Raw genomic sequence first — 26,656 nt, 5'->3', positions numbered from 1 at the left:
CATACATACTGTGCATAAAACAGAAAACTAATGAGAACCTACTGTGTAGCACAGGGAGCTCAGTGCTCTGTGCCGACTTAAATGGGAAAGAAATCCAAGAAAGAGGGGATATATGTTTACTTATAACTGATTCACTTTGCTATATAGCAGAAAGTAATACAGCATTGTAAAGCAACTCTGTGCCAATGAATTTTTTTTAAGACTTATTGGCTCTTATGGGTTGAACTGCAGCTCCCCAAGATTCATATGTCAGAGTTGCAGTTCCCAGGACCTCAGAATGGGACCTTACTTGGAGATAAGGTTTTCAAAGAGGTAATCAGGTCAAAACAAGGGCCTTGGGGTGGGCCCTAATCCCGCATGACTGGTGTCCTTGTAAGAGGAAATGGGGACACAGAGACCTGCATAGGTGGAAGATGATGTGAAAAGATACAGGAAGAAGATGGCCATCATCAATGAGCCAAGGAGAGAGCCTGAAACAGACCCTCCCTCACCCTCACTGCCAGCCCCTTGATCTCAGGTTGGCAGCCTCCAGAACTGCGAGACCATAAACGCCTGCTGTTTAAGCCACAAAGTGAACAAAGACACCAGGCCCACCTTTGCAGGACATTTATCTTCCATGGGCCTGGGGGCAGGACCCAGAATGTTCCGAGCCACAGCTCAAAGATAGGACTAGCCTTCCATTTCCCTCCAGCAGGGAGAAAACCTTTCACACAAAGTTCTTCCAGCAAAGTAATCTGAGAGCAGCAGAAAAGCCAGGGTCTGTTTTCTGGGACAGGGAGGAATAGATGGAACAAAGTGTCTGACCCTGAGGAGCTGAAAAAAAGTGAGAGGGAGAGAGATTAAAAGTGGAAAAACAGAGAAACAGGGATCCTGGGAGATCATGGTTTTCAGTCCTTATTTGTAGGCTGGTGCTGCCAGATGTCTTCTTTTCTGACCTGCAGGAATTTGGAAAACAGAACTGGTTGGCATTCTGAGTGCACCTGTTACTTTGCCAAATAAATGCTCCTCTGAAAGTCTCCTGCTGGGTTCTCTGGGATTCCCGCTCCAGGGTCTCCTGGAATGGGGGTGAGATGGCAGGAAGAGATGCCAGTCCCTCCTGGAAAGCCCTCTGGCCTGTTCAATGTACAGCAGAGCCCTTTGTTCCCAGTAGAGCCCCTTAGGCCTCATGTCCCTGAAAATCCTGCCTTTGAAAGGAGAAAGCATGCAGGGTGAAGACTCCCCCTCCAGGTTGTCCTCCTGACTCACAGCAAGGCCTCGCATCCCCCAGGGCACTTGGGAAAGAGCAGCTCTTTGATAAATGATAACTGCATGGTGACATGGGGCCCCAGTGAGTACAGAACATCCTTCCTCAGGCCTAAGGATGGTCAACATGCTGCATTTTTCTATCTCAGCCTCCTTGCTCTTAGCCCCAAGTGTTAATTGCTCAGTCGCTTCCGACTGTTTGCAACACCATAGACTGTAGCCCACCAGGCTCCTCTGTCTGTGGAATTCTCTGGACAAGAATACTAGAGTGGGTGGCTATTCCCTTCTCCAGGGTATCTTCCCTATCCAGGGTTCGAACCCAAGTCTTGTGCATTGCCGGCAGATTCTTTACCATCTGAGCCACCAGGGAAGCACTCCTAGCCTCAGAGCTTTTTAACATGAGCTCTGTTTAATGTGAGCTTGACTGCCCCTCTCTCTCCACCCTGAGAAACCGAGACTCAGTCCCATGAACTTGCAGCATGCTGCAGCTGGAAAGGATCTTCGGAATCATACTGTCTGCCCCTGGCTTTCTTGGTAAGAAAGACACAGCTCAAAGAAGTTAAGGCACTGTCTCCCCAACAACTTCTGACAGGTGGCAACCGCAGACAGAGTCTTCCGAACCCCCGCCAGGGATCTTTCTATAAAATCAAAGCTAGGTAAATGCTGATCCCACACCACACGGGAGGGTGGGAAGGTTGTAGAGAAGTTCTCTGATCAGAAACCAGATCTGTTTCCAAAACACGGCACGGATACCCAGCCCTTTCCTACTTAAGACATTTGCATAAACCGGCCTCGTGCCTGAGAGTGTTTGCACCCAGACCTCTTCCTCCAGGTCCACAGCCTCTTCCTCTTCAGAGCTTATCTTGAGCCTCATCTCCCCAGAAAAGGCACTCCAGGATTCCCCGGGCTGATCAGGACCTAGGGATAGGTTCTCATAGCAGCGGGCTTTTCTCCTGTGTGGTGCTTATTGATGGTTACAACTGCATTCTCAGTGGAGAAGGAGTTATTTCCTATCTGGCTGCTGCTGGCAAGTAAAGTTCATACCAAATTTCTCATCCCTGTGTTTCCAGCACCTTCTACAACATCACCCAGACTGGGTGGTCAAGAGGTAGGTGTTGACTTGATGGCTGACTTAGCAAATGAAGGACTCAGAAGTTCTGCAATAAACCTGCCCATGTAACTTTGCTTTTGCTTTGCATTTCCCAGACCAACTTGAGTCAAGAACCCTCCTCTTGAGAAATGGCCCCTGAGGAAGCAGGCCATCCAGAAAACAAGGGGAAAGAACAGTGCCTGCTGCTCTACACAGACTGCCCTGAGTGTACAAGGTTCTGACGCCTCCTGTACCCCATCCCAGGGAGAACAGAACGTGGTTTCTTTATTAGAGATGAAAACAAGTTTGACTCACAGTGGTGTCAACTACAAACTGGCATTCACCATCTACCTCTACAAGGATTAAATCATGTGCTGACCTTCAACACCCCCTGAATGGAGTTCAGGGTGGAGAGCAGAAATGAGTCACTCTGTGCTTAGGGAAAAACTGCCAGGACAGGTCTTCAAAGAGTTAGATATTTTCGGGAGCCAGTTTTTTGAGCCCAATTCTTGTGTCTCTCTGTATCTAGAAAAGTACTAAAATCCTTCACAGTGACAACTGTTCATGACTTGCAAAAGCTCCACAAAACTAGTAGAAATCTTCCGGACAAATGTGTGCCTGATTGCATGTATTGCCTCTTCAGCAAAATCACTTATATACTGTCCTTTTCCCTCTGCCTCTCTGTAGCAGTCTCTCAGGCTATCTGAGGTGCTGTCTTCTGGGCCACTGTCCTCATTTTGCCACAAATAAAACTTTCACGTTGTGCGTTTTTCTAAGTCGACAGTCTCTTTTGCCATCAGAAAAAATAGATAACTTGCCACCATTCCCAAGTCTTCATTCTTAAGTCAGACCTTCAGAATCTAGGACTTTTGAAAACCAGAAGCACCACCATTTGCCACCATTGCTACAGTAGTGGAAGTGCCTCTTGATCTACAGATTTTCCAAAGAAGCTGAAGTTTTTTTCAGAAGCAAGTGAAATCAGTATCCACTGTGAATTCTAGTCCAGGGAAGGGCCTGACTCTCCATTAGGCTGGAGGGACTTCACAGGAGGGGAGCCAGACAGAGGAATAGGCCCGCTGACCTCAGCCGTCTCATTCTCCCCTACCTGGAAGCCAGGGGGCAGTAGAGCTCAGAGATCAGTTTATCAGTTTGCACAGAAACATCTGTCCCAAAGAAAGGCAATGCCAAAGAATGCTCAAACTACCGCACAATTGCACTCATCTCACATGCTAATAAAGTAATGCTCAAAATTCTCCAAGCCAGGCTTCAACAGTACGTGAACCGTGAACTTCCAGATGTTCAAGCTGGTTTTAGAAAAGGCAGAGGAACCAGAGATCAAATTGCCAACATCCGCTGGATCATGGAAAAAGCAAGAGAGTTCCAGAAAAACATCTATTTCTGCTTTATTGACTGTGCCAAAGCCTTTGACTTTGTGGATCACAATAAACTGTGGAAAATTCTGAAAGAGATGGGAATACCAGACTACTTGATCTGCCTCTTGAGAAACCTGTATGCAGGTCAGGAAGCAACAGTTAGAACTGGACATGGAACAACTGACTGGTTCCAAAGAGGAAAAGGAGTACGTCAAGGCTGTATATTGTCACCCTGCTTATTTAACTTATATGCAGAGTACATCACGAAAAATGCTGTACTGGATGAAGCACAATCTGGAATCAAGATTGCCAGATATTGGAGAAATATCAGTAACCTCAGATATGCAAATGACACCACCCTTATGGCAGAAAGCGAAGAACTAAAGAGCCTCTGGATGAAAGTGAAAGAGGAGAGTGAAAAAGTCAGTTTAAAGCTCAACATTCAGAAAACTAAGATCATGGCATCTGGTCCGATCACTTCATGGCAAATAGATGGGAAAACAGTGGAAACAGTGGCAGACTTTATTTTCTTGGGCTCCAAAATCACTGCTGATGGTGACTGCAGCCATGAAATTAAAAGACGTTTACTCCTTCGAAGAAAAGTTATGACCAACCTAGACATCATATTAAAAGCAGAAACATTACTTTGCCAACAAAGGTCCGTCTAGTCAAGGCTATGGCTTTTCCAGTAGTCATGTATGGATGTGAGAGTTGGACTATAAAGAAAGTTGAGTGCCAAAGAACTGATGCTTTTGAACTGTGGTGTTGGAGAAGACTCTTGAGAGTCCCTTGGACTGCAAGGAGATCCAACCAGTCCATCCTAAAGGAGAACAGTCCTGAATATTCACTGGAAGGACTGATGCTGAAGCTGAAACTCCAATACTTTGGCCACCTGATGTGAAGAACTGATTCATTTGAAAAGACCCTGATGCTGGGAAAGATTGAAGGCAGGAGAAGAAGGGGACAACAGAGGATGAGATGGCTGGATGGCACCACCAACTCAACGGACATGAGTTTGGGTAAATTCTGGGAGTTGGTGATGGACAAGGAGGCCTGGCGTGCTGCAGTCCATAGGGTTGCAAAGAGTCGGACGCGACTGAGTGACTGAACTGACAGAAGCATCTTCATCATCCAAGCAGTAGAAATATCAACTTACGTTTTCTTTCCTGATGAAAAGGCCTCTGAGAAAAACCATAGACTCCTTGCTATATTTGCGTGAGAAACAGCTGCTATTTTGGCACATCCACAGACACCCAGCAGCTCCGGCTTTCCCCTTGGCAGCCCTCGCTGGGAAGCCTGCTGTGATGTAGGTGTCTGTGTTTCCAGAACTTGAAGTACAGAGAGCCAGACGAGGCACTGCTCTTGTGTGACATCTCAGGGAGCACACGAGACGTCTGCATGAAGCCTCAGCCAGGAGTGGGTTTGTTTGGCCTCCTACCCCTCTGAGTGTACAAACGCTAGTGGGAGGAGGGCCTGGGTGGCCTGGCAATACAGACAAGAGGCTGCCCGTGCGTTCACAGACACTAACATCCACACACGCGCCGAGAAGGATCTGCAACACTGCAATCACGCAGGAAGCCTCGGAAAGTTCCACTAACAGGATTCTCTCCGGGAGCTTGCAGTGGATCCAAGGCTCAGACACTCTGCACTGGCTTGGCTGGATGTGAGCAGCTGGGGATGGAGGCCCAGCTGGCACTGGGAACAAGAGGAGAAGTCTGCACTCCAGGCACCCCCAAGAGCCGTCTGAGGGGCCACCCCCATATCAGACTTTGTTCTGTTTTGGTCATACTGTGGGGCATGTGGGATCTTGGTTCCCTGACCAGGGATCGAACCTGTGCCCCCTGCAGTGGAAGTGCGGAGTCTTAACCAGGGAAGCCCCCCTCTCCCCCTTTCAACACAAAAGAGGCATCAAGGCTTCCACCTGATACAGCAACGTCCAACCTCTGAGAGAGAGAGCAAGGAGGTGGGAAAGGATGGCCAGAAAAGGGAAAGTATACTAAGAATAACTTTTTTTTTTTTCCCAACTGTTTTGGAAGTGGGTGGCTGGAATCAACAAATGATGACTGACTGGAAAGCAATGCTCATAGGTTGAGAGGATGTTTTGCAGGAAACATCGCTTATTCTTTGGTTGGAATATGGGGTGTTCTGGTTGTTGTTGTGTTTGTGAGTTGTTTATTCTTTAGTGGCACAAGGACATGGGGAAAGGAGAGGCTGTGAAAGCCACCAGGTCGTCCAAGATTGAAGAGGTGGAAGGGGCTGGGTTTGGGCTTTTGCTGGGCAAGACTGACCCCACCCCCAGGAGTAAGGGGTGGGTGCGCCCACTGCCTGTCATGCTAGAAGCCACCCATAAGGAGGGAAAGAGTGCCAGAGAAACAGCTTTCTCCCTTAGATTCCTTGGAGGAGAAAGCTGGACCCAGTCTTCATCATCGAGATTGGTTCAAGGGTAAGTCAGTTTCTGCCTCCTAGAACCCTTATAGACTGTGAGCATAATTCATTTATTTGGCCAGTACCTATTCAGTATTCAGGGCCCTGTGCCTGTCACCATCCTGATATTAATCTCTGTGTTATACTTTCTTAAAAATAGCCTTCTAACAACATTGTAAAGCAACTATCAGATCAGATCAGATGAGTCGCTCAGTCGTGTCCAACTCTCGGCAACACCATGAATCCCAGCACGCCAGGCCTCCCTGTCCATCAGCAACTCCCGGAGTTCACTCAGACTCACATCCATCGAGTTGGTGATGCCATCCAACCATCTCATCCTCTGTCATCCCCTTTTCCTCCTTTCTTCAATCCCTCCCAGCATCAGGGCCTTTTCAAATGAGTAAACTCTTCGCATGAGGTGGCCAAAGTACTGGAGTTTCAGCTTCAGCATCAGTCCTTCCAATGAATACCAAGGACTGATCTCCTTTAGGATGGACTTGTTGGATCTCCTTGCAGTCCAAGGGACTCTCAAGAGTCTTCTCCAACACCACAGTTCAAAAGCATCAATTCTTCGGCGCTCAGCCTTCTTCACAGTTCAACTCTCACATCCCTACATGACCACAGGAAAAACCATAGCCTTGACTAGACGAACCTTTGTTGGCAAAGTAATGTCTCTGCTTTTCAATGTGCTATCTAGGTTGGTCATAACTTTCCTTCCAAGGAGTAAGTGTCTTTTAATTTCATGGCTGCAGTCACCATCTGCAGTGATTTTGGAGCCCAGAAAAATAAAGTCTGACACTGTTTCCACTGTTTCCCCACTTATTTCCCATGAAGTGATGGGACCAGATGCCATGATCTTTGTTTTCTGAATGTTGAGCTTTAAGCCAACTTTTTCACTCTCCACTTTCACTTCCCTCAAGAGGCTTTTGAGTTCCTCTTCACTTTCTGCCATAAGGGTGGTGTCATCTGCATATCTGAGGTTATTGATATTTCTTCCGGCAATCTTGATTCCAGCTTGTATAAAATAAAAGTCTTGCCAAAGTGACAACATGAGTTGAGCTTTCACTTTGTAGGAGAGGGGCGTGGGAAGAGCTCATGCCCACCTTGGGTGGGAGCTGGAGGGAATTCCTTGTTCCAGAAACTCACACAGAAAGAGGAGGGAGCAGTGGTGGCGGTGGTCCCACCTCAGAGTTCTGCACGGGCCCTGGGGCAGGGAGCACCGGCATGGATTCACAGAACATGTCAGTGTCCTTGGAAAGCCCCAGAAATGCTTCAGGACGAAACCCTAGGAAAGAAGTTCTTCTAGGTAAGCAAGATAAAAGCATAGCCATGTGGTTGTACAGACATGAATGTATATGAGGCCTGATCTACTGGGGATGTTTAGGGCACACCGGTTACAATAAAACATTCAAATATAATCTTTAAAAAATTTGCTACTACAGTCTGACAGGAGTTCACAAAAGCTAAAGTTTTCTATCAGGACCAATCACAGACACAGCTAAAACTCTTGGACTCTGTAAAATGGGCAAGGGTTCTTTCTGTACCCCTGGGGGACCCAAATGACAATTTGCCTTGGGCCTCCAGTCACGTCTACTAAGGAAGTTCATGTGGGTAGGACCCCGTGAAGGAAAGGATATGACGGTTACCATTAGGGTCAAGGTCAGATGACTGAGGGCTCTGGGGCAAATCCAGCCGCTGTCTTATTTTCTCCCGGTATATGTTGTTCTTTGTTCGGATTGTGAGTTTTAGGGTCGTGACCTGAAATGTGGAAGGATGTGCTCTCTTTATTTCTATAGCCTGATGTATGTCTTGCTGGCAGAAATTGATCCAGTCAATTCGGAGCAGCCTGAGACAATTCAATGACACCCCCGTTGCTCTGAGTCATTCAGATCAGGTTTCCTTCCCTGGCTTCTCCTTTGGCCAGAAGATGTAGGGGGATAGTGAGGAGGCCACCTTCTGTCCTACGAGCCTCTGCAGAAATTTCACTTGCTTTAGCAAAGAGACTCCTCTCTAAGACTTGTAGCCTTCTGGTGCTTTTCTAGAAAATTAAGACACAAGCCCTTTCTCTTTGAGATCCTCCCAAAATCTATCTTGACTTTCTTTTCTTTTAATCCCACTTGTTGATTTTTTCTTAAGTTGTTCTGAAATATATGTAACATAAAATTGACTATCTTAGGGACTTCCCTGGAGGTCTAGTGGTTAAGACTCTGTGCTTTCAACGCAGAGGGCATGAGTTTATCCCTAATTGGGGAACTAGGATCCCACATACCACACAGTCAAAAAATTAAAATTAAAAAAAGAATATTCTTGAAAAAGGTTATTAACCATTTCTAAGTGTACAGTTCAGTGGAATTAAGCACATATTGTTTTTAAACTATCCATCCCAGAACTCTTTTCCTGTTGCAAAATTGAAACTCAACACCTTTTAAACAACTTGTTCTCTCACCTCTTCCTGCAGCCCTGGCAACCCTCATGCTACTTTCTGTCTCTATGACTTTGACTACTCTTGGTGCCTCTTATCGGAGAAGGCAATGGCACCCCACTCCAGTACTCTTGCCTGGAAACTCCCATGGATGGAGGAGCCTGGAAGACTGCAGTCCATGGGGTCTCTAGGAGTCGGGCACGACTGAGCAACTTCATTTTCACTTTTCACTTTCATGCATTGGAGAAGGAAACGGCAACCCACTCCAGTGTTCTTGCCTGGAGAATCCCAGGGACGGAGGAGCCTGGTGGGCTGCCGTCTATGGGGTCACACAGAGTCGGACACGACTGAAGAGACCTAGCAGCAGCAGCAGCAGCAGGTGCCTCTTATAAGTGGAATTGTGCAGTATTTGTCTTTTAGGAACTGGCTTATTTCACTTTGCATAATGTCCTTTTGAGGACATTATGTCCATCCATATTATAGCATGTGCCAGAATTTTTTTTTTCCTTTTTAAGGCTGAATAATATTGCACTGAATGTACATAAGACATTTTGCTCAACCATTCATCTGCCAAAGGACATTTGGTTTGTTACCACCTTTTGGCTATTATGAATAATGCTGCTATGAATGTGATGTACAAATAACTCTTCAAGTCTCTGCTCACAATTATTCTGGGTGTACTTTCAGAAATACAATTGCTGGATCATAGGGTAGCTCTATTTTAACTTTTTGAGGAACTTCCATACTGTTTTCCATACTGGTTGCATCATTTTACATTCCCATCAACAGTGCACAGTGGTTCCAATTTCTCCACATTCTCATCAACACTTGTTATTTTATTTTATTTTATACAGTAGCCATCTTAGTGGGTGTGGGGTGGTATCCCTCCATGGTCCTAGCTTGAAGATTTAAAAATTTATTTCCAGTACCTTCAAGACCATCCCCCCTCCCCAGAGAAAGCCCCATTCAGGGTATCCACATCAGGGTCTCACTCCCTTCTTGGCTGTCTCAATGTAATTTTTATGTCTATTTTTATGGGAAATATTACTGTCACATTATTGTGATTTTCCCCAACTCTTGTTTATCTGGCAGAGGTTCCCTATGCTGAGTAGTAACCAGGATGGGTGCATCAACTGAGAGAAAATGCACGGTGTAGAGGTTGTGAGTTAAGTTTTGTTTGGGGACCTTACTGAGGACGATAGCCTGGGAGACAAGCCTCTCAGACAGCTCTGAGGAACTGCTCTGTAGAGATAGGTGAGGAGCCAGGATGTATACAATTTTTTTCTGGCTGGGTACAATTTTTTTCTGGCTGGGGAATACGTATAGTCAAGCATACATCCTGGTAAAAGATTACTGCTAATCGTGCACACGCGCACACACACACACATGCACACACACACCCAACCAGATATCTCAAGTTAATGATTCTAGTGCTTTTCTGTATATGAGAAGATGCAAGAATCCGAGGTTACTGAAATTTTTCCTTGGATATGCATCTTAACCATCTAGGGACGTGTCTCCCAAGTACAGAATGCTTCCTGGGCTTTTCCATCCTCAGTTCCTCCCAGGGTGCCCTGCAGTGGCTGATGGCTTGATCCTTATAGAATTTGAGTGACAGGCAATATTCTTTTCTTTACAGGTGGGATAAGATGTGGATCCCTTCAGCCTCTAGGTGGTCAGCTGGGCTGCAAAGCAGACTGAGTTGGCCTACCTTGAGCTGGTTACCCTGAGTTGGTGGCCGGTGGCTTTGCCCAGTATACTGTACAAATACGGTATTACTGTTTTCTCTGTGTGCCACAAAATGGAAACCTTTGGGAGTGTTCTTATGATAAAACCTTTGTTGAGTTCTTTGGGCTTTCCCTCTTGATTGAAAGTTAAACTTTTGGAACTGTAAAATCTATTAACTTAAAAAAAAAAAAAACTCTTGCAAATGACTGGACTTTTAGGTCATGACTGATGATGATGAGTTTAAATGTTATTTGAGATGCAATCAAGAGCTAGGTTGCCTCCAGATTATTCTGTGATATCCTCTTGCCACAGCCCATGACTATCCCCATGGCAACAAAAAAAAGGGGTAAAGGTGGAGCAATGTAGCCATGATGTAGCCACGTGTTCCCGTAAACAAACTCACTGAGAAGGACAATGCAGATAGTGGAGTGCAGTTTATTACACTGGCGGGCCCAAGGCAGAGTCTCCTCTTAGCCAAGGACCCCGCCCAACATTTGTGAAAATCTTTTATACCCATGTGTTCGTGTCTGAACCCACCACTCCAAATCCTTCAGACTTACATAAACCAAGGAAAATACAATCCTAATAACCCCATCATTCACGTGCTATGTGCTCATGTGGTCAAACAGTCAAACAATTAGCCAATAATCAAGAAACCCGAGGTTACACTCCGATTGATACAGAAAAATTTATGGCCTGTCTGGAGGAAGGGGTGATTAGTGTATATTTTCTCTTAGGCGATGAGTAACCTAGATATGATCTTTAAGGTTCCCCTGTCTGGAGGGGGTCTTATCCTTCTGTTGTTGTTTTCATAAGCACTAAACACAGAGTTCAGAGTCCATTGGAAAGGTGGCCGAGCATGATCAGCATGAACAGGCCTAAGATGGAGTCCTTCTTCAGCCAGACCCCACTGACCATCTCCTTTGACCCAACCACACAGGAAAGGTGTTGTCACTCTCCCAAGCGTGCCAAGGAGGTGTGTCTTTCAGCTCTGAGCCCTGCCCTCCAAGCCTGGAGGCTGCCCCCTTGTGTGCTGCAACCAAACTGTGATGGGCTGGCCTCCCAGATGAATAAAATCAAAAGAGAGAAGCACTCTGGGTGCCATCAAGAGATCAGAAAAGAGAAATGAGCAGGGTGGCATTTGGCAGGAAGGGAACTGATTTGGGGAAGCGCCAGCCCTGATTCTCTCCCCCTGAGAGACAATCCGTGCTATTTGAGGTCAGTTGTTCAACACTCCTTCTGTGCCCCAGTTTCCTCTTCTGCAGAACAGGCTTTAATCATACTACAGCATGTGTTATGGAAATGGATGAATAATCAGGGCCTCCCACAGAGGACGGATGCCCTAAAATGCAAGTCAGGAGCAATGAAGAATACTCATCTCTGGAAAGCGGGAGAGACGCGCTCAGATGTTTTGGGGCTGGTTGTGTTAACGTGCTTAAGAAGGGTGTGTCCTTGAAGGAGAAGCTGCTGACAGAAGGAAGGGGCACTCTGAGCATTGTGAGTTTCTGTAACATAAAAAGCCTCCCTCCCTTTCATGCAAAGTTCCCTGAGATGTCTGTTAGGAAGAAAAGTGCTTAAGTGGCTGGAGGCTGACTTCAAATCCTATAAATGTGTGTCTGGAAGGGTCTTCACACACCTTCTGGCTTAATGTTCTTCTAAGTTTGGAGAAAGGCTTCTACTGACAACACAAACAGGAATTTTGGCTAGAGCCCAACAGATCAGCAAGGTAAGAGCGGAACTGCTGGGCTGGCGGTGAGGCTGGTCTGTCTACTCGGGCCTTCAGCCCCACCCTCTTGCAACCCACAATCCTAAGGCCCCTCCTCAGAACCCCTGGGGCTTCTCAGGACTGTTTGAAAACATCCTGACAAAGATCTCTCCCTGATAAAACCCTATGCAGGCTCCCTGAACTTTTCCAGGCCTCACTTTTAGGACTTCTGTCTTCATCTCTGGGTTGTCTGATTTTAGCAAGAATACTGCTAATTTGGTTTAGCTAGACTCCCACCCCTCCATATCTGATGACCCTCAGCATCAGATCGGGTTCCTCATCCTCTACTACCCCCTGGCGATATTTGATCATCCTGGCCTGCCCTCAGCAAAAATCCTGTTGGGGCAGGTTAGCCAGAATCCCCCCTTCCCCTGATGTTTTTTCTTAGGAATCTTCCACCCACCTATCCCACCCACTCCCACAGCAAATGCTGGATTTGTCTGATTCTATATTCAGGTCTTTCTTCTCTGTTGCAATAATCCTCAATAAAATATGGTTTTGCTGCTTTAACCAGAGTCAGTCTAGCTCTGGGTTTTCTTAAACAATTCTAATTAGCTTCAGGCTTTCATTTGAGAGATGAGTAGACAAGGATCAGTAGAACCTGGATGTCTTGATTTCTGACTCAGTTCTTTCCTTTTACACCAGGCTGAGAACAATGGGAGCCGTCGATAATGGGGTGATGGAAGTCAGCAAGGGGGGGAGGGATAAGGACAGAAGGCAACAGATGGGTGTGAGCAACATTCTTACAAAACAGAAGAAAATCAAAGGGGCTCATCTGACTGCAGGGCTTCCCAGGTGACTCAAAGAATCTGCCTGCCAAGCAGGAGACGCAGGTTTGATCCCTGGGTTGGGAAGATCTCCTGCAGGAGGAAATGGCAACCCATTTCAGTATTCTTGCTAGAGAATCCCATGGACAGAGGAGCCTGGCAGGCTATGCAGTTCGTGGGGTTGCAAAAAGCCAGACACAACTGAGCCACTAAAGAACAAACAATATCTGACTGCAGGATGTCAGAGGCATTTCCTTCGTGTCTAGGGCAGTGCAGACAAGGAGAAGGAGACTCCTTTCTCACTAGTTGAGGACAGGGGAGAGGATGCTCCATGGGCCAGGAGGACCACCCCACTTTTGCTCCAAAGGGGCATGACTTACTGAGATAGCCTACTTATGGAAATGGGTATTTTGTAAACTTCTGTTTCTTAAATCAATGGTAATCTAAACTCAAAGTCTTAACATTTGGATCTTTCTCTGGAGTTTTTGCTAATCAATCTGTGAACTGCCTGGAACCGTTAAGAAACATAGCAAAGTTGCAGTGATTCTAAGATTTCCTTGTGCACCCTCTGCCCAGCCCCATCTCAGCCACATTTCCCTCCATTGTCATGAATGCAAAGGAAGTCTTTATCCGAACAACTGTTCAACAGATATGGCTGCATGCACACGTATGTGTGAGGCATCCAATGGGGATCTTAATCTCCCTGAAGAAAATTAACCACATCGATGAAACTGAAAGTCACTCAGTCATGTCCGACTCTTTGCAAGTCCATGGAATTCTCTAGGCCAGAATACTGGAGTGGGTAGTCATTTCTTTCTCCAAGGGATCTTCCCAACCCAGGGATCTCTCCTGCATTGTGGGCAGATTCTTCACCAGCTGAGCCACCAGGGAAGCCCAAGAATACTGGAGTAGGTAGCCTATCCCTTCTCCAGGGGATCTTCCCAACCCAGGAATCGAACTGGGATCTCCTCCATTGCAGGCAGATTCTTTATGAGCTGAGCTACAAAGGAAACCATATCGATAGATGATTCCTAAGTCTGATCCTAGGTCCTATACCTTTTCTCTTTAAAATACTTGAGACCAGAGGAACCAAACTTTTGGAGGACAATTTTGCAACAAGTGCCAGAGGCCATCAGGTATGTTCTTATCCTTCGGTCCAGCAACTCTGCTTCTAGGAATTCATCCTAGAGAAATACCAGAGCTGTGCAGAAAAACTTATGCAAAAGGTTGCCTATTGTGATATTACTTATCATATTAAAAATTAGGAACAATTTAAATGTCGGTTAAGAGCTGAATGGTTAAATAAATTATGGTAAGGCAGTATTATAAAGTAGCTTGCTGTTGTATAAAACAGATAGCTAGTGGGAAGCTGCTATATAGTACAGGGAGCTTAACTCAGTGCTCTGTGATGACCTAGAGGGGTGGGATGGCGGGGATGGGAGGGAGGTTCAAGAGGAAGGGGATCTATGTCTACAAATACCTGATTGACTTTGTTGGATGGCAAAAACTACACAACATTGTAAAAATAACTATACCCTTAATAAAATAAACAAATAGATGGGTTTATAGCAGCAAATTTTTAAAAAATAGAATAAAATAGCATGCTGCCATTCAAGTCATTTGTAGAATATTCAGTGTCATGTAAGTATTTACAATTTATCAGAGGGAAAAAGCAGTTTGTAAAACATTACACTGTATTGTTCTAAGTTTATATGATATGTTATAAAATATATATGTTTAGAAAAGATCTGTGATGTAGCTATAAACTGGGACCTCTCTACTTCTGAAGATCTAGTGATCATGGATTCAGTACCCCCTCAGCATGTCCATGCATACGGAAGTTCAGAGCCTTCCCTGAGATTCCTATGATTCCCAAGGAGAAGGATGAGGGAGAAGACACTTATGTTATCACGGCTACACCCGGTTGACCGAGATGTGAAACTCAGCCCTGTCTTTGTGCAGAGTATAATTATACACAGACACCCACACACAGAGACAGGCACTCAATAGCCCAGCCCACTGGGGAGGGTGGAAGGGGTGGGGAGGAGGGTTGGAGGACAGAAAGGAGGGGTTTCTACTTCAGCTTATGTCTGCTTAGTTGCTCAGTCATGTCTGACTCTTTGAAACCCTTTGGACTATAGCCTGCCAGGCTCCTCTGTCCAGGGAAGAATACTGGAGAGGCTTGCCATTTCCTTCTTCAGGGGATCTTCCTGACCCAGGGATCGAACCTGAATCTACTATGTCTCCTGCATTACAGGCAGATTTTTTACCTGCTGAGCCATTGGGGAAGCCCCATTTCAGCTTGAAAATCACCTTAAATTGTACCTTTGAACTCTACCAATATATTTATCTTATTCAAATTCAGTATATCCAAATAAACAAACATGTAAATTTTAAAAATATGAAGGCTTTACAGTAGCACAACCCTGCTTATTTAACTTATATGCAGGGTACATCGTGAGAAACGCTGGGCTGGATGAAGCACAAACTGGAATCAAGATTGCTGGGAGAAATATCAATAACCTCAGATATGCAGATGACACCACCTTTATGGCAGAAAGTGAAGAAGAACTAAAGAGCCTCTTGATGAAAATGAAAGAGGAGAGTGAAAAAGTTGGCTTAAGCTCAACGTTCAGAAAACTAAGATCATGACATCTGGTTCCATCACTTCATGGCAAATAGATGGGTAAACAGTGGAAACAGTGGCTGACTTTATTTTGGGGGGCTCCAAAATCACTGCAGATGGTGACTGCAGCCAGGAAATTAAAAGATGCTTACTCCTTGGAAGAAAAGTTATGACCAACCTAGACAGCATAGTAAAAAGCAGAGACATTACTTTGCCAACAAAGGTCCATCTAGTCAAGGCTATGGTTTTTCCAGTAGTCATGTATGGATGTGAGAGTTGGAGTATAAAGAAAGCTGAGCACTGAGGAAGTGATGCTTTTGAACTGTGGTGTTGGAGAAGACTCTTGAGAGTCCCTTGAAGTGCAATGAGATTCAACCAGGCCATCCTAAAGGAGATCAGTCCTGGGTGTTCATTGGAAGGACTGATGTTGAAGCTGAAACTCCAATACTTTGGCCACCTGATGCAAAGAGCTGACTCATTGGAAAAGACTCTGATGCTGGGAGGGATTGGCGGCAGGAGGAGAAGAGGACAACAAGAGGATGAGGTGGTTGGATGGCATCACCGACTCAATGGACATGAGTTTGGGTAGACTCCAGGAGTTGGTGATGGACAGGGAGGTCTGGTGTGCTGCCATGCATGGGGTCACAGAGTCGGACACAACTGAGTGACTGAACTGAACTGAACAGTAGCACAGAGTAGTAAGGAGGAATCAGGAAAGTGATGGTCTGATGCATGTAAATCCAGGCCTGTCAAGTGCCCTGGGTGGCAGTTTCTATGGCTATTTTTGTATAGACAACCCATGATCAATTATAATTAATGCTTGGCACATTTAGAACAATAGCAAAAAAAAAAAAAAAAGAAAGAAAGAAAACAGGTAACAAAGCTCTCAGAGCCCATTTCCCATATAATGTCCCAATAGAAAGGATGGAAAGCATTGGGAGTTCCCTGGTGGTCCAGTTGTAGAACTCCATGCTTCCACTGCAGGTGGCCTGGGTCTGATCCCTGGTAGGAGAACTAATATCCCACAAGATGCACAGCACCGCCAAATAAAAAAAAAGAATGGGAAGGATTACATTCAAAAATATTAATCAAAATAAAATTCTGGTCTAAACAAACTAATGAAAGAGATTTGACACCAATATGCCTGTTAGAAAAGAAAAGGCTAACAGCGCTTCTTTATGACACGTACGATAAGTATCAAAACACCACATATACTTTAAGAAAATAAAATCAGAGGATCTGATAGGGGCTTGAAATTCCATTGTTTAATCCTGACTTATCTTTCAGCATTTTCTTATCTATCAATTTTTCCTTGACAAGAAAAAGAGCTTGAAAGGCAGCCCCTCCCATTCACACAGTCTGCCTGCATCCGCTTGGGATGCCCTACAAAACACTGTAGACTAGGGGGTTAAACAACAGACTTCTTTTCCTACAGTTCTGAAGGCTGCAAGTTGGAGATCAGCGGGCCAGCATGGCCAGCTCTCTTGCGGACAGCCACCTTCTCACTGTCTCCACGCACAGCAGAGAGACAGCTCTGGCCTCTATTCTTTCAAGGGCAGAGATCCCACCACGGGGCTCCTCCCTCGTGACCTCATGTGAACCTAAGCACCTTTGCAGTTCCCCATTTCTCAATACCACCCCACTGGGAGTTGGGGCTTCAACATAGGAATTTCCAGAGGGCCCAATTCATTCCATAACACAGCCCCCAGTCCTTCTTTACTTGGAGGTCCATGATACCAATGTCATATCCATAGTCTGTGATCATAGGGCCCCTCATTCAGAGAAGCAGGTGCTAGGTTTGCCTTGTCTCTCTGACCAGATGCAACCTTTGGATTTGATTTATTAACTCTCTGGCTTTACCCACTAAATCATTTCTTACATTTATTTCTTGTCATCCACATTCAGTCAAAATGATGATCAGTAAGACAGAATTCAGAAGGGGCTCCATCATCTATCAAATAGATTCAGTTCAATTCAGTCGCTCAGTTGTGTCCGACTTTTTGCAACCCCACAAACTGCAGCACGCCAGGGCTCCGTGTCCATCACCAACACCTGGAGCCTGCTCAAACTCACGTCCATCAAGTCAGTGATACCATCCAACCGTCTCATCCTCTGTCATTCCCTTCTCCTCCTGCCTTCAATCTTTCCCAGCATCAGGGTCTTTTCCGAGGCGTCAGTTCTTCGCATCAGGTGGCCAACGGATTGGAGTTTCAGCATCAGTCCTTCCAATGAATATTCAGGACTGATTTCCTTTAGGATTGACTGATTTGATCTCCTTACAGGGAGACTCTCAAGAGTCTTCTCCAACACCACAGTTCAAAAGCATCAATTCTTCGGTAGTCAGCTTTCTGTATCAAATAGTTTAGAAATACCGAATTATGGGTACAGAGAACAGACTTGTGGTTGCCAAGGGGTAGTGGTGGCGGGATGGACTGGGAGTTTGGGATTAGCAGATGAAAACTATTAATTAGAGAATGGATAATAATAATAAACAGGGTGCTACTGTATAACACAGAAAACTATATTCAGTATCCTATGAGAAACCATAATGAAAAAGAGTATTTTTAAAAATGAATACGTGCGTATCAGTTCAGTCTCTCAGTCGTGTCCAGCTCTTTGCAACCCCATAGATTGCAGCATACCAGTTTTCCCTGTCCATCACCAACTCCTGGAGGTTGCTCAAACTCACGTCCATCAAGTCCGTGATGCCATCCAACCATCTCATCCTCTGTCGTTCCCTTCTCCTCCCACTTTCAATCTTTCCCAGCATCACAGTCTTTTCCAGTGATTATGGAATACATGTGCATATATATCTGAATCACTTTGCTCTATAGCAGAAATTAACACAACATTGTAAATCAACTATACTTGAATAAAAATAAATATAAAAGAGTTTAGAAAGGAATCCATCTACAAGAGTTCACGTCATTTTGCTTGGTTAAGGCGCCCCCACGTGTCTCTAGAGGGAACTAACATTTAAAGTCTGAAAAATCATAGTCACTTTGACTCATAATCCATAATATTTTTTTTTACTTTACTTAGACTGAAACATCATGGAGGTATATACACAGATGATCAGAACACAGATCGTGCCCTCAAGAGACTCGTGATTCATAAAGAAAATCAGACACACAGACAGAAACCTGAAAAAAAGAGGTAAAAAGTGACAAATGTTTCCAATGCAGAGAGCACAGGTTCGATCCCTGGTCAGAAAACAAGGATCCCACACGCTGGCCAAAAAGAAGCAAGGAGGCACTCAAAGCCTTCAAGGAGACACGAAAGCTTTGAGTCTGTGCAGGAATAAAGGGAAGAAGTGTGATCGAGTGAGGGCAGAGGATGAGTTTGGATTGGGGCCTCTCATCTTTGGAGAAATGTCCAGAAAGGAGTGAGAAATGAGGCCGGAAGCTGTGGGTTCGCGATAGATTGTGATTCTCTAACCTCTGATGAAACTGTCTCACTTGGAGCATGGGATGATGCCCCTATGTAGGAGGGGGAGGCAGACAGGGTGTAGGGTGCAGGAAGACCAGTGAGGGTATCACTGTGGGCATGGGGAGGGGTTTGAGAAGAGAAAGCTGCCCAAGGCAGCTCTGCCTAAAAGTGAAATACAGATGCACGTTAAGTTACCGAAAATCACTCTCAATTACCTTGAAATAGAATTACATGTGGCCTATAAAAATAACCACAACTCAAAATGGATTAAAGATTTGAACATAAGACCTGAAACCATAAAACTCCTAAAAGAAAATGCAGTCAGTAAGCTAACTTATATGCAGAGTACATCATGAGAAACACTGGGCTGGAAGAAGCACAAGCTGGAATCAAGATTGCCAGGAGAAATATCAGTAACCTCAGATATGCAGATGACACCACCCTTATGGCAGAAAGTGAAGAAGAACTAAAAAGCTTCTTGATGAAAGTGAAAGAGGAGAGTGAAAAAGTTGGCTTAAAGCTCAACATTCAGAAAATGAAGATCATGGCATCTTGTCCCATCACTTCATGGGAAATAGATGGGGAAACAGTGGAAACAGTGTCAGACTTTATTTTGGGGGGCTTCAAAATCACTGCAGATGGTGACTGCAGCCATGAAATTAAAAGATGCTTACTCCTTGGAAGAAAAGTTATGACCAACCTAGATAGCACATTGAAAAGCAGAGACATTACTTTGCCAACAAAGGTCCGTCTAATCAAGGCTATGGTTTTTCCAGTGGTCATGTATGGATGTGAGAGTTGGACTGTGAAGAAGGCTGAGCGCCGAAGAATTGATGCTTTTGAACTGTGGTGTTGGAGAAGACTCTTGAGAGTCCCTTGGATTGCAAGGAGATCCAACCAGTCCATTCTGAAGGAGAACAGCCATGGAATTTCTCTGGAGGGACTGATGATGCTAAAGCTGAAACTCCAGTACTTTGGCCACCTCATGCGACAAGCTGACTCATTGGAAAAGACTCTGATGCTGGGAGGAATTGGGGGCAGGAGGAGAAGGGGACGACAGAGGATGAGATGGCTGGATGACATCACCGACTCGATGGATGTGAGTCTGAGTGAACTCCAGGAGTTGGTGATGGACAGGGAGGCCTGGAGTGCTGCGATTCATGGGATCGCAAAGAGTCAGACACGACTGAGCGACTGAACTGAACTGAAGCTTCCTGACATCAGTCTTGGCAAACAATTTGGGGGATTTAACACCAAAAGCCTCGGAGAAGGCAATGGCACCCCACTCCAGTACTCTTGCGTGAAAAATCCCATGGACGGAGGAGCCTGGTAGGCTGCAGTCCATAGGGTCACTAAGAGTTGGACACAACTGACCGACGTCACTTTCACTTTTCACTTCCATGCATTGGAGAAGGAAATGGCAACCCACTCCAGTGTTCTTGCCTGGAGAGTCCCAGGGACGGGGGAGCCTGGTGGGCTGCCGTCTATGGGGTCACACAGAGTCGGACACGACTGGAGTGACTTAGCAGTAGCAGCAGCAGCAACACCAAAAGCAAAAGCAATGAAAGCAAAAATAAACAAGTGGGACTACATCAAACTGAAAAACTGCACAGCAAATGAAACCATCAACAAAATGAAAGGCAACCTACTGAATGAGAGGGAATATGTGCAAAGCATATATCTGATAAAGGGATAATATCCAAAATACAAAAGTAATACAACTCATTAGCAAAACAAAGACCCAATCAAAAAATGAGCAGAGGATATGAACAGACATTTTTCCAAAGAAGACCTACAGATGGCCAACATATACACAAGAAGATGCTCAACATCACTAACCATCAGGGAAATGCAAATCAAAACCACAGCTTCACACTTGTTAGAAAGGCTATTATCAAAAAGACAAGAAATAACAAGTGTTGGCAAGAATGTGGAGAAAAAGGAATGTTTGTGCACTGCCGGTAAAAGTATAAATTGGTGCAACCACTATGGAAAACAGAATGGTGTCCCCTCAAAAAATTAAAAATAGAATTACCATATGATCCAGCAATTGTATCTGGGGTATTTATCCAAAAGAAATGAACATACTAAATCTAAAAGATACCTGCACCCCTTACATGCATTTCAGGCATTACTCACAATAGCCAAAACATGGAGACAACCTAAGTGTCCATCAACGGATAAGTGGATAAAGAAAATACAGTGCATACATGTAACGGAATATTACTTGGCCATAAAAAGTAGGAAATCTTGCCATTTGCAACAACATGGAAGGGCCTTGAGGGCATTCTGCTAAGTGAAATAAGTCAAACAGAAAAAGACAAGTGCTGTATGATCTCACTTACGTTTGAAATCTTAAAAAACAAACAAATGAACTCACAAAGAGCAGATTGATGGTTACAGAGGCAGGGATTGAAGGGTGGATGAAATGCGTGCAGGTGATCAAACTGCACAGACTTCCAGTTATAAGCTAAATAAGTCATGGGGGTGTAATCTGTAGCATGGTGAGTATAGTTAGCAATAATGTATATTTGAAAGTTGCTAAGAGAGTAAACCTTAAAGTTCTCATCACAAGAAAAAACTAACTCTTTGTGGTGATGGATGTTAACTAGACTTATTGTGGTGATCCTTTTGCAGTATATACAAACATTGAACCATTATGTTGTACATTTAAAATGAATATAATGTTACATGTCAATTAAAAAAAGAGACCAAGAGCCTTAGAGCCGCTCAGCTCTGCACAGGGCTTACCAGACAGACGGACGCAGACTCAGAAGGCTGCCAAATGGGGGGCTGGCTCACATCCATCCTCTTGATATTTTTACTCTGTAAGGACCCAATCTCCCTGCAAAAACCCCAGAGGAATCAGCTATACCTGCTGGCCCTCCCACACCTTTTGTAAGCTCTGCAATTCTAGTGTTTTCTTTCTGCATTTTCTGCTATTCAATCATGTGGCTTCATAGCCACTTCTCTTCTTTGGGGCTTTCATTCTTCATCTTTAAGGCTTAGTTCATATGCTCCCTTTTCCAGGAAACCCTCCTTAACAACCTCTCAAATGTAGATCTTTCTATAGGCTCCCTCATATTTGCATACTGCTGCTGCTAAGTCGCTTCAGTCGTGTCCGACTCTGTGTGACCCCATAGACGGCAGCCCACCAGGCTCCCCGTCCCTGGGACTCTCCAGGCAAGAACACTGGAGTGGGTTGCCATTTCCTTCTCCAATGCATGAAAGTGAAAAGTGAAAAGGAAGTCACTCAGTGGTGCCCAACTCTTCGCGACCCCATGGACTGCAGCCTACCTGGCTCCTCCATCCATGGGATTTTCCAGGCAAGAGTACTGGAGTGGGGCACCATTGCCTTCTCCGCATATTTGCATAAGTATCCACTTAAATCTGTACTATTATCATATGCAAATTATTGTCTCTAGGTTCATGGCCCCCTAATTTATGAGCATGTGGACAACTGAACTAGAATCTTTTTGGTTTATATCCTTATAACCTTGGCCTTTTACCTCAGTAAATTTTTGTTGAAAATAAATAGCTAAGCATTGAGTTGTGCGATCTCATATCACACATATATGTACACGCATACATTACATGTGTATCATGGAAGGTGGCGACAGCAGACAGGTACAGGGCACTATCCAGATGCCAGACAGGGGTCTAAGTTTTTCACATGTATTCACCCACTTGTGAGGTAGGTGGCGCTATTATCACCATTTAGTAGGCGGAGAAATAGAGGGGCTCAGTGAGATGCTCTACTTCCAGTCAAGCAAACCTGCCTCCATTCTCCCGCCCCTTAAATACCTGATTAAACCACTGCTGCTGAGGCGATCCGGAGAAGGCAATGGCACCCCACTCCAGTACTCTTGCCTGGAGAATCCCAGGGACGGGGTAGCCTGGTGGGCTGCTGTCTATGGGGTTGCACAGAGTCGGACACGACTGAAGCGACTTACCAGCAGCAGCAGCAGCTGAGGGGATCTGGGATCTTCCGGCAGTCGACCACTCTGCACGGTGGAATGTTCCATCTGACCGAAGGTTAACCTGTTCCGTGCCACGATATCCACTGCTCTTTCTTTCTTTTTAAAGTACCTACTCCTCTTAACCTCCTCTGCTGTTGCAGGACTAATTATTGGGAGGTGTGACGCAGTTGCAGAAGGTGGGAAAGACAGGAACCGATGGTTCCTGCCCCTGCAATGCTCTGTTCAGGGACCGGAACAGTGTTGAGCTGCATGTCTCTTTCTGTTGCACCATTCAAGGGAGCAAACATTCAACGTGCCCCTCCTAAGTGAATCTTAGCCATCCAAAAGATCTCTATCAAGTCGACCAACAGAACCCTTTAACTTGGCAAGCTCACTCAAAACATCATCCATACACCCTCTTCGTCTGTTTGTACCACTTTTCCATAACTTTTACCTGCAGTTACTGAGTTCATTGGGTTAAAGCATCAGAGCAAACTCAAGAATTTGTACTAAATTAAATGGGGATAAAGGAAGCTCATTTCATCCATTCTCCCCACCCCACTTCGTTTCTAAATTAATTTTCACCCAGCTTGGGGCATGGATCTCTATGAAGAAGTTTTAGGTTTGCAAAAAGGCATTTGGATAATGACTGGTGGATTATAAATAAAATATAAAATAAAGCTGGGGCACTGAAAACCATCTGCAGCTGTGTGAAATGATGAACGTCTGAAATGTGTCTGGTTTGAGGGTGCTTGATCCTCCCATGACTTTTTTGGGGGTGGGGAGGATGGACAAATTGGGGGAGAATGAGGGAGAAAAGCTAGAGCAGGGGATCAGTCAGGTGCCAGAGGAATCTCCGCTGAAACTAAGCCCCAGATCTTTCACATTGTACTCTGAACCCCGTCAGTTCATGCCTATCTTCGAAGGGCCCGAAATCAATAAAAAAAGAAGTTTAAAAACTGCTCCTTAGGCAGCTGAAAATCTGCCCTTCACTTTTCTTTCCCTGTACCCTGAGGAGTTCTAAATCTTCCCTCATTCCAACATCAAGCCAGAGACACCAGGCTCCCCAGAACTGTCTTTTATTCTGTATTATTTCTACGACGTTCTGCCAAGCATCGGTGGGTCTTTAAAGGGACTGTAAAAAGGTAGCGAAGACACATCCGTTCGGCAAAGACATGTAGCACAGGCACGGCGCACATAAATCAAAGCCAGAAAGAAGCCCGCTAGCAGCCTGGAAATCAAATTGTGTCAGGGAGAAGGCCCGGGCGGAAAAATAGATTAGAAGGGCACTGAACAAGAGAGAAGAAAGACAGGCAGCCCCTACTAAAATTAATGAGAGGCAGAGGAGGCCCGGAGAAACAGCCTGACAGAAAAGATTCTTGCACTGCTTAAGGATGGACGAGCGTTTCAGCAAGTGTTATTGACTCCTGCATGAATAACACAATGGCTATCCAGCGCCACTTCCCAAAACCCAGGGCTGCTGCTGCTGCTCCTGCTTAGTCGAAAACCAGGGCTAGAGGCTCCAAAAGACATGAGGGGAGGAAGGAGACATGAAAGAGATGGGAGAGCAGGCACAGGAATTTAGATGAGCATGGAGACCTCCCTCACAGCCCATCCTTCAGGTGACCTCCAGCTCCCAGTCCCAACTTTGTGACTGCTCTGCTGATTTCGAGCAGGGCTACAAAACCTCTAAACTAGGTTAATGGTACCTGTCTCATAAGTGATCTTGAGGTGTCATAGGTAAAGGACCAAGTGCATGCACTGGCCCAGAATCAGGGCTTTGTATAGAGCGACTGTTAGTAAATTAAAAATTTTTTTTCTTAATATATATATTTTATTGAAGTACAGTTGACTTACTATGTTTAAACAATTTTTCTTTCTTTCTTTTTTTTTTTTTTTTACAGTTCTCAAAGTCTTTTTCCCACTTCTCCTCCAGGAGGCTTCTGTGTACCCCTTTTTCAAGATCCCACATAAAGCCAGTTACCATCTTCCGGTTTTTCCTAGGTCCTACTTGTCCTATCCTTGCCCTCAAACCCAGGGGATCTTAATCTGGTCTCAAATTGGAGACTTGTTTTGATTCATCAGTGGCCTCCCAAATCAATCAATATCATGCCTGTTCTTTCCGACTTCCAAGGGCTAGGGTTTTACAAATCAAAAGCCAAGAATTGCCCTTACCTGAATAGAACAAGGACCAAAGAAATGGGGTGAGGGTGCTGTTAGTAGAGATCTCAATTGATATTTCAAAATATTATTCTGTACAGAAGCGTTCTGAGCAATCATGAAGCTGAGAATTAAAGGGAGCCTCACTCAAAGGAATCCAGCCTGTCTCTGTGCAAGTTCAGTGGCCCTGCTTGAGGATGCCTTTGTATAATTGTGATCCTTGCAGAATTTCAGTGTGAAAGCTCCTTATGTGTGTGTTGCTGCGGGGGGGGGCGGGGGGGGGGCGCGGGGTGAGTAAGGGGAGGGGTCATCCTACAGACTAGGGGGGAGCCTTGAGGGCCAGACCTTCCCTTCCAAGGGTCACGCAAATCTCCAGAATCTGTGAATTCAATGAATACAGTTCAGTTCAGTTCAGTTCAGTTGCTCAGTCATGTCCGACTCTTTGCGACACCATGAATCGCAGCACGCCAGGCCTCTCTGTCCATCACCAACTCCCGGAGTTCATTCAGACTCACGTCCATCGAGTCAGTGACGCCATCCAGCTATCTCATCCTCTGTCGTCCCCTTCTCCTCTTGCCCCCAATCCCTCCCAGCATCAGAGTCTTTTCCAATGAGTCAACTCTTCGCATGAGGTGGCCAAAGTACTGGAGTTTCAGCTTGAGCATCATTCTTTCCAAAGAACACCCATGACTGATCTCCTTTAGAATGGACTGGTTGGATCTCCTTGCAGTCCAAGGGACTCTCAAGAGTCTTCTCCAACACCACAGTTCAAAAGCATCAATTCTTCGGCACTCAGCTTTCCCTATAGTCCAACTCTCATATCCATACATGACCACTTGAAAAACCATAGTGACACCGGGACTCTTATCACACCTGAGCTTTCAGCCACAGGACTGCTGTCTGATGCCAGCCACCTGGAGCCTGGTGGCTCCAGGAGAGGTGGCTCCCTCTCCTTCCTTGTGTGTGTGCTCCCTCGCTCAGTTCTGTCCAACTCTTTGCGACCCTGTGGACTGTAGCCTGCCAGGCTGCTCTGTCCATGGGATTCTCCAGGCAAAAATACTGGAGTGGGTTGCCGGCCCTCTTCCAGGGGATCCTCCCAACCCAGGGATCCAACCCACGTCTACTGCATCTCCTGCATTGGCAGGCGGATTCTTTACCCCTGTGTCACCTGGGAAGCCCCGATACTACTCGTGATGTTAGCCAAAGGCCTAGAAGCATTGAAATGCACCCTCCTTGGTGCACTGAAAAAACGCAAGATACAAATTAGATCCCACAGGTTCTCGATAAGAGAAGACACAGAGCATTCAAAAGCCAGTGCCTGAGTGGGACACAGGTCCTGTAGTGACCTGGGACCATCTGCAAGGCCTGGGATAGGATGAGTAGGATGAAGCAATTTGTTAAAAAAAAAAAAAAAAGCAGTGTCCGGTAGCTCACATCATTCGCTCCCTGATGGCTCTCATTTTTCTTCTGATCTAGGCAAACCACCATGTTCTTGGTGTTGTAGCAAAAGGGAACAAGCCAACCCACGCCTCGCCTCCTTTAAACCCCTTCATTTGGCCTTGCTAAGGCAAACAAACCACAGAGCACGCCTGCAGGTTTTGAGTTGTTCACCCCAGGCCCGACCCTTCAAGTCCTCCGGGGACAGGGCGCCCCGGCCTCGGGGGCGGGGCG

This window comes from Bos javanicus, chromosome 13 (genome assembly GCF_032452875.1).
Source record: "Bos javanicus breed banteng chromosome 13, ARS-OSU_banteng_1.0, whole genome shotgun sequence".
Taxonomy (NCBI): domain Eukaryota; kingdom Metazoa; phylum Chordata; class Mammalia; order Artiodactyla; family Bovidae; genus Bos; species Bos javanicus.
The sequence above is the reverse complement of the archived record's forward strand: the minus strand, read 5'-3'. Positions refer to the sequence as shown.